General features: G+C 30.7%; 1 long non-coding RNA gene across 1 annotated transcript; it reads right to left on the minus strand.

The window, feature by feature from the left end:
* Positions 1–294: 294 nt before the first annotated feature.
* LOC145158890 (uncharacterized) lies at positions 295–1,656 on the minus strand. Its single transcript, XR_013737350.1, has 2 exons — positions 1,378–1,656; positions 295–563 (listed from the first exon to the last, which is right to left on the minus strand). It is a non-coding gene; the product is annotated as an uncharacterized LOC145158890 (long non-coding RNA).
* Between the last annotated feature and the right edge of the window lie 12,984 nt (positions 1,657–14,640).

Raw genomic sequence — 14,640 nt, forward strand, 5'->3', positions numbered from 1 at the left:
TTTATATTAGCAGGAGTGCCAGAAAAGAAAAGTAAATTTTTTATACTGATAAGTAGTTTCCCTTTGGCTCATTTTTATACTTCCGTTTGATATGTATTAGGCAGGAAATAAGAATGTAACAAATTTTGATCCACCCAAAAAATTTATATATATAAATTATGCGCAAAGAAGATGAACATGTCCATCTTCAAGGGGGTCAACAAGATATGTACTAATAAATTTGAAATAAAGGAGAGATCATGGTGCGTTGACACAATTTAAGTTCAGAGTTTTAATAATTGGACAAAATGCAAGTAATAACAACGTACTTTCATTTCTTTGTCAATTATAGCATCTTACTTTCATTTCAGCATATTACAACCATGTATGTACTTTGAAAATTCTACCAATCATAGCAGTGAAAATTGTCGTGTAAATAGTTGGATGAGATTGTTATAAGTGGGTAGATTTTTCAAAGTAGAATATTGTAATAAACAAATCTTATGAAAGTACTATTTGTCTCCCACAAACTGCAATCGTTTTTATCCTTACCTGAGCTCTCACAGCAACAGCCCAACCTCGACCTTTTACCATTGAAGCCAGAAAAGTTGCATGATGTAGAAACAAAGCAATAAAACATTAAATAAATAAATAAATAAATAAAATTAGACATGTAGTTAGAAATAGAATTGAAATGAATACTAATAATCATTTGGTAGGATAATGACACACACCAAACTTTGCTTCCTTGAATAAACACATGCTCAAGTTGTGAATCTTTCTAATTGATAATCAACAGAACAACATCATCAGGGTTACAAGTTCTGCCAGACCTTTAGGTTTCCTAGGACATAATTATTATGGAATCAAGACCAGGACTTCACATATGCCCTCAATAAACGCCCAAGTGGTAACATCTTACATCTCTGTTGTTTCAACCATAATCGTAGGGTTAAGACCCTTTTCAGCCAACAAAGGTATATTAATATCTCTATGGCTTCTCCTATATGATGAGTATCCTTGTCTATGAAGAATAGGCCCAACATAACCTCAACAATCACAAATATGCCAACAACTAAACTTCACACTATTAAAAAAACAAAATATAATCAGTTGCCATAACAACTTTTATTGTTACTTCGTCTGTTCTTTCTACTTATTTCTTGATAATATAACTACTAATACCTGCAGATTTGATATATCCATCAATTAAACCAAACAACTAAGAGACTAAACACCTAAACTCCCAAACTTACTCTTAAGGATACTACCCTGCATCTTGAGGTTATTGTATATTGAACATGTCAAATCCTAAAGTATACAAAGTTACAAACTATTGTCTTAAAATATTAAGCACTGATTTGTAATCGGTAACTATAATTACGTGATATAACATACCTTACACTGATTTTTGAGCATGTTTTTTTCATTCAACAAGACTCGCAATTTGATATATTGGCGTACCAATATTTAGGGTTAGGGATTTTACCCTGATAATCTTCTCGCACTCTTGAATCCTTATCTTTTAGCTGATTTCTTAACCGGTTGAGCCTTTGACTTATACTCGATCTTCATTATTATTGCTTAAATTTGGAAGTCACATTCAATTCACTTATGTCGTTATAGACTGCACACAAACACTTTACCCGTTTCTGAATTGAGTTTTTGAAAAGTAAGGTGGAGTTTGGTTCGCAGAATGTTTTTGATGGATTTGGAATTTGTTAAAGAATTGGAATCTGTCGGGAATTGCAATTCAATTCTATATTCTGTTTGGTTGGCAAAAATGAAATTTGAATCCAATTCCATATTATGTTTGTTGGCAGAAAATGGAACTGATATAATATAAAATAACAAGATTTCCTTTTTCCTTTTTTTTGTTTTTTTTCTTTGTTTTATATCTTATATGTAAAAATATATTATATAAATTATAAAATTAATAAATGATGGTGATGGTGCCAATGATGTTGATGGTGGAAATAGTGATGATGATGGCGATGGAGGTGATGGTAGGTAGTGGCGAAGGTGATGACTGTGGTGGTGGTAGTAATTGTGATGGTGATGGTGGCAGTCATGAGTAGTGGCGGAGATGGTGGGTGGTGTAGTGATGGAGGTGGCAATTGTGGTAGTAACGGTGGTGGTGATGAAGGTGGTGGCGAAGGTGTTGGTGTTGGTGTTGGTGGCGGAGGTGATGACGGTGGTGGTGGCAGTGATGGTATGGTCACGGTGGTGAGTTGTGGTGGAGGTGGAAGGTAGTGTGATGGTGGAGGTGGAGAGTGATGGTGATAGTGGTGGTGTTGGGTGGTTATGGCAGTGGTGGTGGTGGTAGAGGTGGTGTGTAGCGGGTGGTAACGGTGGTGATGTGTGGTGGTGGAGGAGGTGGTGGTCGTGGAGGAGGTGGTGATAAGGTGGTGGGTAGCGGTGGCAGTGGTCGGCGGTGATGGAGGTGACGGTACTAGTAGGTGGAGGGTGGTGGTAACGGAGGTACCGGTGGTCGTGATGATGGGTGGTTGTGGTGTGTAGCAGTGGTAGTGGGTAGTGGAGGAGGTGGAGGTGGCGGTGATGGCGGCGATAGAGAGGTTTCATAGGTAGTGTTAAAAGTAAAATGGGTCATATGGTAACATTCAACATTCTCATTTGAAAGGAATTTTAATTCCTTAAGTTTTTTGATGAAATTTATTTTCCTTCGTTGGAAGGAAAATTTGACTCATTTAGAAATTCAATTCCTTGTGAAAGCTTGAACCAAACAAAGGAAAGTGATGGAATTGGATTCCAATGGATTCCAGTGAACCAAATGACACCTAAGTGTTTTTGAAAAACTTTTTTACCCGATAGGTATCCTTTTAAACTTATTTACCAAAATAAGTTATTAAAAGAGTCATTTTCTTTTCTTTGTTTCAGACGTAACATGAACAAAAATAAAGCCAATATTCATATCACATAGTGATGAAAATTTCACTTAAGTTATTATTTATTTTTTTAATATAAATTCTTTTGATTTTTTTTTAGTTTTTGCTGTCAATGTTACCAATTTTTTTAGAAACATCATTATAATCAATAATTTTTTAAATATAAACCAACAAAGGCTTCTTACAAAAACCAAATTAGAAACAATATTTACAAATAAAAGCAATTAACTTATTCAAAATGTTCTAAAAGAAGTTACAAAAATGCTTCACAAAACATATGTGAAGCTTGGATAATAAAGTTACAAAAGGAAAACGAATTGAGCCCTTCTTGTCATCTTCATTTCCTTTCTCACTTCTCAATCTTGGATTTGTGAAACTTTCCATGGACATTCCAAATAAGTCGGCCACCTTTCATATTCCAGGATGTTACAACATTCAATGGTGAATAAGGTCTATGAAAATAATAGCAGCTAGTCAACAACATTCACAGCAAAGATTTTTTTTTTTTCAATATGGGCATTTTAACAAATGCTTAGCAGGCATATCAACATATCCACTTTAACCGGAATATTATGATTAAGTACAGATCAAATGAACACTTTTTGGAAATTAACAAATCTAATTAATATTCTTTAGCTTATGAATCATGTTCAAGCAGCCAAAAATCAGATCCAAACATTCTTTAGCATAGCAATTGGACTTAATTTTTGGTTTTCACGGGTTCGTAACAAATTACAATTCAAAAATTAGCATCGGCACCACAAAGAACCCTTTGATACAAAACTCAACTTAAACAATCCCTGCTAATCTAGCTTCAAAAGGAAATCAACTGATTCACTCAAGAAAACAGAGAGATTTCACGGAAGAAATTCGAAAACCACAAATGATTTTCAAAATTAACAAGAAAAAACCCTAGGTTATCTGTTTTCCGGTGTCTCCGATGGCAAGTCTTTGTGTCGGCGTCATGCGATTAAGGATGGAACTGTTATAATTGAAGCTGAGATGATGTTGAATATCGAACCAGAGAAGGAATCGCAGGCTGGAGGAGTAACGGAGGTCAAGTCTGGTGTGGCCGGAGAGACGAATCAAAGATGGTGTAGTTGGTAATTTCATCCTTGCGGCTTTCCATCGATCGTAAACAATGGTTTAGGGTAAGTTTATTACCAGATTATATTTTTTCTTATTAAAAGGAAAAATTACCTTGTTAGGTAAATATCTTTAAGACAAAATTGCAAAAATGGTCATGTGGTATGTATTTTTTCTGAGGTTAGTTCAAATCTCGACTTTTTTGGCTTCATCGTCATTTTGGGCTAGTTTCATTGTAAAATTGGTCCCATCTAAACTTGAAAAAACTACTTTGCCCTTTTAATTTGTTTTTTCCATTACTTAAATATTTTTTTTTCTTTTATTTAATTATAAATGTTAAATCAAATCAAAAAGACCCACCTCTCTCTCTCATCCGCTACAATCAGTCACAACCTACAACCCGACCAACAACCACCCAGCTCCATCTACAATACTTCAGATAAAAACCAATATCGTTCCAGATAAAAACAAGTATCGATTTATTCAAGTACAAAAAGGGAAAACAAAATCATATAGTTTACATTATTACCGGAGATAACCAAGATCTCATCTCTCTGTTTTTTTTTTTTTTTTTTCTGTTGGAAGTGGTTGTACTAGAGGTACGAGATAATCTGTATAATATAGCAATCAACAATATCAAATCACAACAAATTAAACATGATGAATCGATGCTAAAACTTTGATGGTAATGTGTTGATTTGGAAGGAGTCTGACAATGAATTCATACCGATTTCTATCAAAATTAAAGAGTTGGTGTTTTGATGGTGCTTTCATTTCACCTCCGATGAACAGAGGAAGATTGAGATGTTGGTGGGTAAACAAGAGTGTTTGATTTGAAAAGGTGAAAATCGAGGAAAATTGTTGTTTGTGGAATCTGAGGATAGTGATGAACGAGTTTTAACCTCCAATGATTTGTAATGTTCCAAAACGATTTTTGATCTGGACATCTGCATCCCTGAAAATCCCTCCCCCCCCCCCCCCCCACCGCCTCAATCTGAAATCACATACAGATCTCATAAATCCTCCATCCCCCCTTCAGTTCTAACAATAAAAAAAACGAATTGAGCCCCAAAACTTTTTTTTTTTCCTTTTGATAAACCCCAACACAACACAACCTTCCACCATCGGATTTAATTTCGCCACCAAAACCCTCCACATCGACGGAAAGCTCATCATGCTTCAAACCAGGGATAATTCCGGCTACAAGAAAGTTCGAGCATCACAGAAGCCAACTACCGTGGTGCAACCGGTGCACTCCAGGTCTACGATGTTACTGTTTTGACGGAGGTCGGGAAGTCATTTCTGAGAAAGAATCTTTGTATTTTTATTGAGACATCTGCTTTGAGAGATGCGAATGTAGAGAAAGTGTTTACTGAAGTTATTGATTGAATAATCATAATCAAATTTGTAGGAAGAAGGCAATTATTTTTAACCCATTGGGAAGAAGAAATCGATGGAGGGGTGGGTTTTTTCCTAAGAGAGAGAGAGAGAGAAGAGAGAGATCCCATTTTTTTATTTGATTTAACATTTATAATTAAATAAAAGAAAAAAAAATATTTAAGTAAAAGGGCAAATTAGTCTTTTCAAGTTTACCGGGATCAATTCTACGATGAAACTAGCCTAAAAGGACCTTCACGCCAAAAAAGTTGAGGTTTGAACTAAACCTCAGAAAAAATGCATACAGGGATCATACAATTAAATAAGTTTTTCAAAAACACTTCTTTTGTCAAAGAAAAAACTCTAAACATCGGCATAGAAAATTGGGTATAATTAACAAACACAACTTTTATTAAGTACACGATTAACTTGAAAAAGAGAAAGAGATGAGAAATGTTGGGGAAATGCATACCCAACCAAGAAATATGATTTGTTTTAATTGATAGTAAAGGTCGATTAAATTTATTCTATTTCCCATATAATTGCAAACAATGTTTATATATATATATATATATATATATATATATATATATATATATATATATATATATAAGCTTAGGTTATTCTATTCTAACTGATTATTGTGCGGACGTATGGATAATGCTATTCTTTGAGAATGATAAAGAAAATATTTTGTTTGATAATATAAATACGTTCAATCTTACATAACTATTGTCATTAACACACATTCTCACTAATTAAATCGTGTATAATGTTATTACGCTTATTATTATTATTCTCATTTCTGTCATAATGTTGTCAGAATGTTTATTGAGTCGTATTCTGTCAGAATGAAAATGAGTGAAAAACGATGTGTGAGAACAAAAGTAAATAATAATTAGTCAGAATGCATGAAAATGACGATATTTTTGTAAGGTTGAACGTATTTGCATTGCTAAACAACTTATTCTTTAAGTAATTCTCATAGAATAACATTGTCCTTACATCCGCACAATAATTAGTTAGAATACTTGAATATATCTCTTTCTCTCTCTCTTTCTCTCTCTCTCTCTCTCTCTCTCTCTCTCTCTCTATATATATATATATATATATATATATATATATATATATATATATATATATATATATATATATATATATATATATATATATAGAAGTAGGTTCAAATAAAAACAACAATTATTGTGAGAACGTGAGAACAATTCTCAGCCAATCGTTTTATTTAATTAATCAAATAAATTAAATATTAATAAAAGGGCACTTTAGGTATTTTCTTTGGTCATTAATTACTAAATTAAATTATAGCTAATTTTTTATGGTAACCCTGTATTTATAGTTTATAGTATATGTTTTAGTAAACCCCTAATCACAAGATTGAAGCCGACGACTTCTTACCCATTGCCGTCTCTGGAACTATGCCTCAATTTCCATGAACATCATGTTGTAAATCATTTCTTAATTACTTATTAGATTTCAATCACATCTTCTTCACCATCAAACCTGCAAAACTGTATGTAAGGGGGAAGTTATTGTTAATAATTTGTTTTTTACCCACACTATATCATCGATTTGACAGGAGAGGCCACAGAAGACACACATGACATAGGACGATTGAAACCTATTGTTATTGTTTTCTTTGCACAAATAACTGAAAACGATTCCCTATTCTTCAGGAAAGGTAAGGGTTCTGCACTTCTGCTTAACTTCATGACAAAATGAGTGATTTTTTTTAGTGAGCACCAAGTGTTTGATCTATTGCTACAAATAACTGAAATCGTTTTTCTCAACGAACTTGATTTTCTGAAATAGTTTTGTTCGTAAAATTGATTTTCTGAAATCGTTTTGTTCATGAAATAAATGGCATGTGTTTGTGTGTTCTTCATCTAATTCAAATTACATAGATAGTTGTTTTTCTTACTAAAATCGGTTTTTTATTGATTTTTTTTTTGTAATTGAAATGTTAGTAGATGTATGACTATTTTTCTTCCTGTAGAGAGAATTATTTATTGCATTTGTTTGGTTAATTGAATTTATAAAGTTAAGAATACATAATATTGCAATTCTTGGTTTTGATTGCAAAGCTTTTTTCGTCACTATGATAGTAAGTACAGATCAAGAATACCTTTTCCACTGTGTTTTTATATAATTTAAGGCTAATAAAAAAAACATGTATTTTTTCATTATATTTTCTTTTTCTTGGTCTAGTGCACGCTCGTTCTTAAGAGACTTACTTCTTGATTAAACATGGCTTTATAATTTAAGATTCACTTCTTGATTAAAGATCACTTGATTATGAATCTTAGTGACCTAACATCTTCTGCTTATTATTATTTTATATATATTTTTAAAGGAATAACTCATGTACATAAGAAATTGAATATGATTTTCTTATACATTTAAAAATATATGGTAAAGTGAATGAGATTGAATCTCATTTTATTTATTCTTTTAAGAATTTATTTGACAACTTTTTATTTTGTTAAAAATATATTGTAAAAGGAATGAAATTGAATTTCATTTGTTATTCATGTTTGCATATTCTATTATGGATATTGATATTTATTATATATATTTTGTTTTATAGTTATTCTATTATGAATTTATATATACAAACTTTTGCTTTATTATTATTCTGTTATGAATTTATATATACAAACTTTTGTTTTATTGTTATTCTATTATGAATTCATATATACAAAATATTGTTTTACTGATATTCTATCATGAATTTATATATACAAACTCTTGTTTTATTGTTATTCTGCTATGAATTTTTATATACGTGTTACTGTTTATGATTTTTTGTGTACCTACAGCTTAAAAAAGCTCAACGAAAGAAACATAGTCAAGACCAAGAAGAAATATACTCAACACCAAGATCATTGAGATAGAAGAAATTAGTTGAATACATAGAAATTATATCAATTTATTGTCTTGTATGCTATTATTTATTTATTTATTTTTGTATAAACTCATCTTTCTATATACGATATTAGTTCATTATGACTTATATATATAAATGTATGCTTATCTCATAATTCAATAAAGAATGTTATATATTATAAATATGAATGAGTTTTTATGTTTATATATTCTGTTATGATTTTGGATTGTATGAATTAATATGTATTCTATTATGAATATGCATTGTTAATTGGTATTTACCTAAAGTATTATATATTCTACAATGAATACAAGATTTAAAACGTTAGTAAATTAAAATTTTGAAATCTAAAAAATCTGAAATTATGAATTTCAAAAATTTAAGAATCCCACAAATTTCTCTTATTTCCATAATTATCTTAAAATACAATTACCACTTTACCCCTACATATTTATTAATACAATTTTGAATAATATTTTTATTAATAACCAAAAATAACTTAATTAAAGAAAATGATTGGCTAAGAATCGTTCTCACTTTATTTAGAGTTTTTATTTGAACCATCACCTATATATATATATATATATATATATATATATATATATATATATATATATTTCTTACATCTATTGTGTGCTCGTAAGGGCAATTCTGAACCAAAGGATGAGTAGAATTAATGGTCATGATCTGAATGTCTATGATATTACAATAAGTAAACATATACCACATAATCATACAAATTTCAGCATAAGGGTATTTAGTCAATTAACCTATATTAAAAAAATGAAATTTTTAGATTTTAAGGGATAATTAGTTCCCTTATTTTTAAAAATCTGAAAATTTTAATTTAATTCTAATATAATTTTAATAATAACCGGTTTTATTATGCCAAAATGACCGAAAGTCAACCATAAACCAGTAAATATATTTTCGATTTTATTCTTGCAGAATATGGTTCTATTTAAGATATTTTTATAATTAGCATGCTTAAAGAATTATACAACATTATCAAGAATAACATTTTCTAAAGAATACAGATTTTATTCCTTAAGAATCACTAATTACGTTAATTCGTAAAGAATAAGACTATAAACAATTATTACATTTATTCTGGAACAAATATGACTAATAATGGTTTAAGAATTATATTTGTTCTTAAAGATTAAAACTAAGAATGGTTAAAAAAAATCAAAATCTAACAAAAACATTAATACATTCTAGAAGAATATTATTGTGAAGAAACACTCTATACAGTGTGGCAGAATACATTTCCGTTGAATACACTCTCATTCTCCACGTTTTCTTCCTTTTCTACATCAATGGTAGCCTCTTCAAAATCTAAATCAACAAAAAAAAATCATAATCAACTTTCAAATATTAAAAAATTTAGTGCATTCTAAGAGAATAAAAAAACATGACAGAATATATAATACATTAAAGAATTGTAATTTAATCTAATAGAATATAATCCTAAAACTGCAATAAAAAACATGTGCATTCTATGAGAATGTAAATATTACATAAAACATGTGTTGTTAGTGATTCTGACAGAATACATACCACATGGTTAGATTTTTTAGATTATCTTTTAGACATTTCAACAAACACTTGTTAGACATTATCATAAAAGAAGCCAATATTTTAGAGTCAAAACATAACTTGAGAATGCAATAATAAAATAATCAAATAATACAAAAATATAATCAATATTTGAAATGGTCAGATAATAATAATATCATCACTACTCTTCACCCCAATTCTTCTTCAGTCTAAGACAAACTCACTTTAGAAAAAAGTAAATAACACAAAATAATATATATGTTACAAAAGGGTTATACTTTCGAATTCCAAATTAATTAGAAGAGAACGATTTGCATAAAAAATTGTGACTGTAAAAGTTTCAATTTGATAGATTTCATTTATTTAGAAAATAAAATTTATTTGCATCATAATTTTGAATTCCATTTTATTTAGAAAAGATAATCGATTTGCATCTTGGTTTTAAATTCCAAATCAATTACCTGGGAATGATTTGCACAACATAGGATTGAATTCATCTTCATGTTTTATTTAGAAAAAAAAACTTCTTGTAAAAATAATCAAATACAATAATTTTTGTACAATCAATGATGCTGACATACCTTGGTTTCATCAATGTAGGAAAACACCATAAACTAAACACCAAACACCGAGATATATTCAATCTAAACAACGAGCAGAAACCTTGGTTGCGATGTGCTGTTGGCCGGCTGATGTAGGTAAATAATACATCAACAACGATAGCTATAAGGAATGAGGAGGGCATCGATAGTGGTTGCGCCTTGTTCACGTTGTGAGGAAGAAAAGGGGTCGGTTGTTTGCAAGTGAATTGAATGTGAAACAAAAATGTTGATTATTTCTATGTTGATAGTGAGGAAGGGGTAGTGGTTTTTATAGGGTTTAAAATTTGATTGCAATTTTATAAGGATATGATCTAATTTTAATTTTGGAATTTATTTAATATAAATGTAATATTACTAACTTACCCCTATTGATTTATTTACAAAGTTAATTTTTGCTAAATTCTGATTGGTCCATATGTGCACACAATACTTGTTGAAAATATATGAACCTAACTCTCTCTTTCTCTCTGTGTGTGTGTGTGTGTGTGTGTCTATATATATATATATATATATATATATATATATATATATATATATATATATATATATATATATATATATATAGATTCAACTATTCTAACTAATTATTGTATGGATGTAGGAATGATTGTGGGCCAATCAAAATTAAATAAAAATTTAAATAATTAAATAAACAAACAAACGTAATTTAGTAATTTGATAAATAGCTTCCACAAATAGTCCCTATAATCATGCTATCAATCACTTTTAATCTAATTTCTCCCCCTTTCTTATCTACAACCGTTTGGTCCCCTTTCTTATTCGTTAGCGTAGTAACCTTATCCCTCCCTTCCGTCATCGATGTCTTCCAACAAAAAGGAGAACCTGCAATCAATCTCTTCCATTCGTTCATCGATATTAGAATTTCCAATTCTTCCACAAGTTTAAATCGTCTCTCTATTTAAATTCCATCATTCCAATTTTGATAATGATTTTGATCTTGGGGTGAACCACCTGTGTTTCCCTTCATTCATCTCTCTGCTACCTCCAAGAATATTGGTGTTGCTTCTTATGGGGATGAAGAAAAAAAAGAAACTATGAAGATTGAGCATGGTTTGTCTCCAAAATAAGCCAATTTATTTGCTTGGAGAATCTATCGGATGAACCCTAGCACTTGCAATCGCTGCCTGTAACTCTACAATTGACTTAATAGCAAAACTAGTAAACCGAGGTCTTTTTTTCCTACATACTTTTATATATCAGTAAATATAATTTATGTACATGTATTCATCATCTGCTATGAATTTATGGAGAAGGTTGTTTGACCAAACTGGAAGTTATCTGGATCGCTTTCAATAAATGAATTGATGGCCTGATGTAACTCGTTTTCAGCTTCTCGTGTGGCTATCTGATTAAAAAACTTTATTGTTAACTGTTGCAGGTCATATTAAGAAGTGAAGAATGAACTAGGAAATTAAGAATGGGTAGACTTCAGAATTTTGTTGTATAGTTGCTATACTAGTTATGTGTCGAACCTCACTTGATAAGTCTTCAAAATTTTGTTTATGTAGATGAAATCCTAGATTGTACAACTGTTCATGTCCCTAAAATTCAGACTATTTATGGTGTTGTTAAGAATTTTAATGCTTTTGGCAGGTTAGATTTTGATTCTACGACATTCTGCAAGCCATGAATTTTTATGTATGGTCGGAATTCTGTTGAATTCATCTGATCAAATCGGATATGGTTGAAGAAGTTACTGCTATGTCAATTGTGTAGTCATTTTTTCTGTTTAGCTTGTTAGTTTTGTTTTTTTTAATGCCTCTTAATGTCAATTATTCTTTATATTTAGATAATTGAAACAACGAGAGATATTGAAGCAAAACAGGGTACATATGAACCTTACAACATTCTACTAGAATGGAATCTTGAATTTCGATTTTGTCAGAATAGAATCTTGAGTTCCAAGTTAACTTAAGCAGTGAATTACCAAACACACCACATAATGTAATCTTGTAAGCCCACTTACCTACCGATCTCTTTCTTGATATATTCTTATTAGCTTTTGTATGTTTTTTTTTTGTGAATTTTGTTTTAGAATGTCAATCTCACAGAATGTGAGCGTATTTTGAAATAGCTTAGGGTTAGCATGCTGGAAATGAACCAAAGAGAAGGGGAGGGCCTAAATGTTGGATAATATTGTATGGGATGAAGATGAACAATGACCACCAATCTTCCAAAAAGAATGGATTATTCTAACAGAATAATTTACAATATAATGAAAAAACTATATCTAATAGTATATTCTAGTAGAATGATTTATATATTGCGTTTCTTTGTTATTAATAAGTGTAACATTACCACAGAATAGTATATAATTTTTCTTTTCTAAGAATGTAATGAAAAAAATTTAACTTGTATCCAAAATTTTGAGATTCTTCAAGAAGTTCATTAAATCAAAATATAAATTCTATCAGAATGTGTATTCTTTTATGGTTCAAAAATATTTGTTCTTTTTCAATATATTGATGAACATATTCTGTTAAAATATCCGAATTAAGAGAATTATCATCCCTACAATTAGATTTTTAAAATTAATAGAATCTATTATCCCTTAAAATATGAAATTTTCCATTTTTAAATTTATGTTAATTGACTAAAATACCCTAAGAATGAAATTAGATGATATTTTTTAATTATCTTTAATTTAAAAATATGTATTATTCACTTTCTTAAAATAAGTAAAATGATTGGCCCACAATCATTCCTACATCCACACAATAATTAGTTACAACACAATAACCTAGGCATATATATATATATATATATATATATATATATATATATATATATATATATATATATATATATATATATATATATATATATATATATATATAGAGAGAGAGAGAGAGAGAGAGATAAAGAGAGCTAGGTTCAAGTATTCTAACTAATTATTGTGCGGATATCATATGTTATGAGAATGATAAAGAAAATATGTTGTTTGATAATATAAATACGTTCAGTCTTACATAACTATTGTCATTAACACACATTCTCACTAATTAAACTGTCTATAAGGTTATTATACACTTACTATTATTATTCTCATTTTTGTCAGAATGTTGTCAGAATGTTTATTTGGGTCGTATTCTATCAGAATGAAAATGCCTGAAAAACGATGTGTGAGAACAAAAATAAATAATAATTAGCGAGAATGCATGAAAATGACGATATATATATATATATATATATATATATATATATATATATATATATATATATATATATAGGTTTGTGTATTTTAACTAATTATTGGGTGGATGTAGGATTGATTGTGAACCAATCAAAATTAAAAAAATGCACTACTAGAAAAACAGCCTTTTACGACGTGCAATGCGTGTCGTGAAACGCTCAGACGACACACAAATGCATGTCAAGGAAGACCCTGTCATAACGAGAGGCGACACGCTTTTGCGTGTCGTCTATAGACGACGCGCGTTTACGACGCGCAGTTACGACACGAAATTACTGTAACACCTGATTCCCGGTACGCAGTTAATTCAAGTATTCTTATGTTTTTCTCTGGGACTCGACGAGTTGGAGGCCCAACTCGTCGAGTAGAGTCGGGATCCGTAGACATTTTAAGTGACCTACTCGACGAGTCGGTAGACTGACTCGCCGAGTAGGTGCTGTTTGAGTAAAACCCTAAATTTGAGGGTTTGCACCCTATTTAAACGTCTTATTGCAGCCTCCATTGTCCCTTATGCTCCCAGAACACCTCTCATCGAAACCCTAGCCGCTTTGAGTGATCTAAGGCCATTTTTGGTGCTTTTGGGTGGTTTGTGAAGCTTGAAAGGAAGGAAGAAGCTTGGGAATTCGAGTTGGGGCTTGTAGATCCAGAGATCTTATTCCATCTTCAGCTCAATCAAGGTAAATGCCCCCTGTTTTGGTCTTCCATTTGGTTGTTCATCTTTAGGGCTTAGATTTTGGGTGCATTTAGGGCTTTCTAAGCCATTTTCGGATTTGGGAAGTGATTCATGGGGTTCTACTTTCAGATCTGAGTCATTGGAGGGGTCTCATGGCATAAAGGTGCCAACTCTATGGCCATGAGAGCCCCGTGCACATTGTAGAGCACCTTTTATGGATTTTTGAGCCAAAAACCCCATGCATGTACACCAAGTTTGGAACTTTACGTATAAAATGGACATTAGGAGGCCAGATCTATGGTTTTGACGTGTTAAGACCCATTTAAATCGACTGTATA

The sequence above is a fragment of the Lactuca virosa genome, chromosome 2, assembly GCF_052849685.1.
Source record: "Lactuca virosa cultivar CGN04683 chromosome 2, Lactuca_virosa_CGN04683_v6, whole genome shotgun sequence".
NCBI lineage: Eukaryota > Viridiplantae > Streptophyta > Magnoliopsida > Asterales > Asteraceae > Lactuca > Lactuca virosa.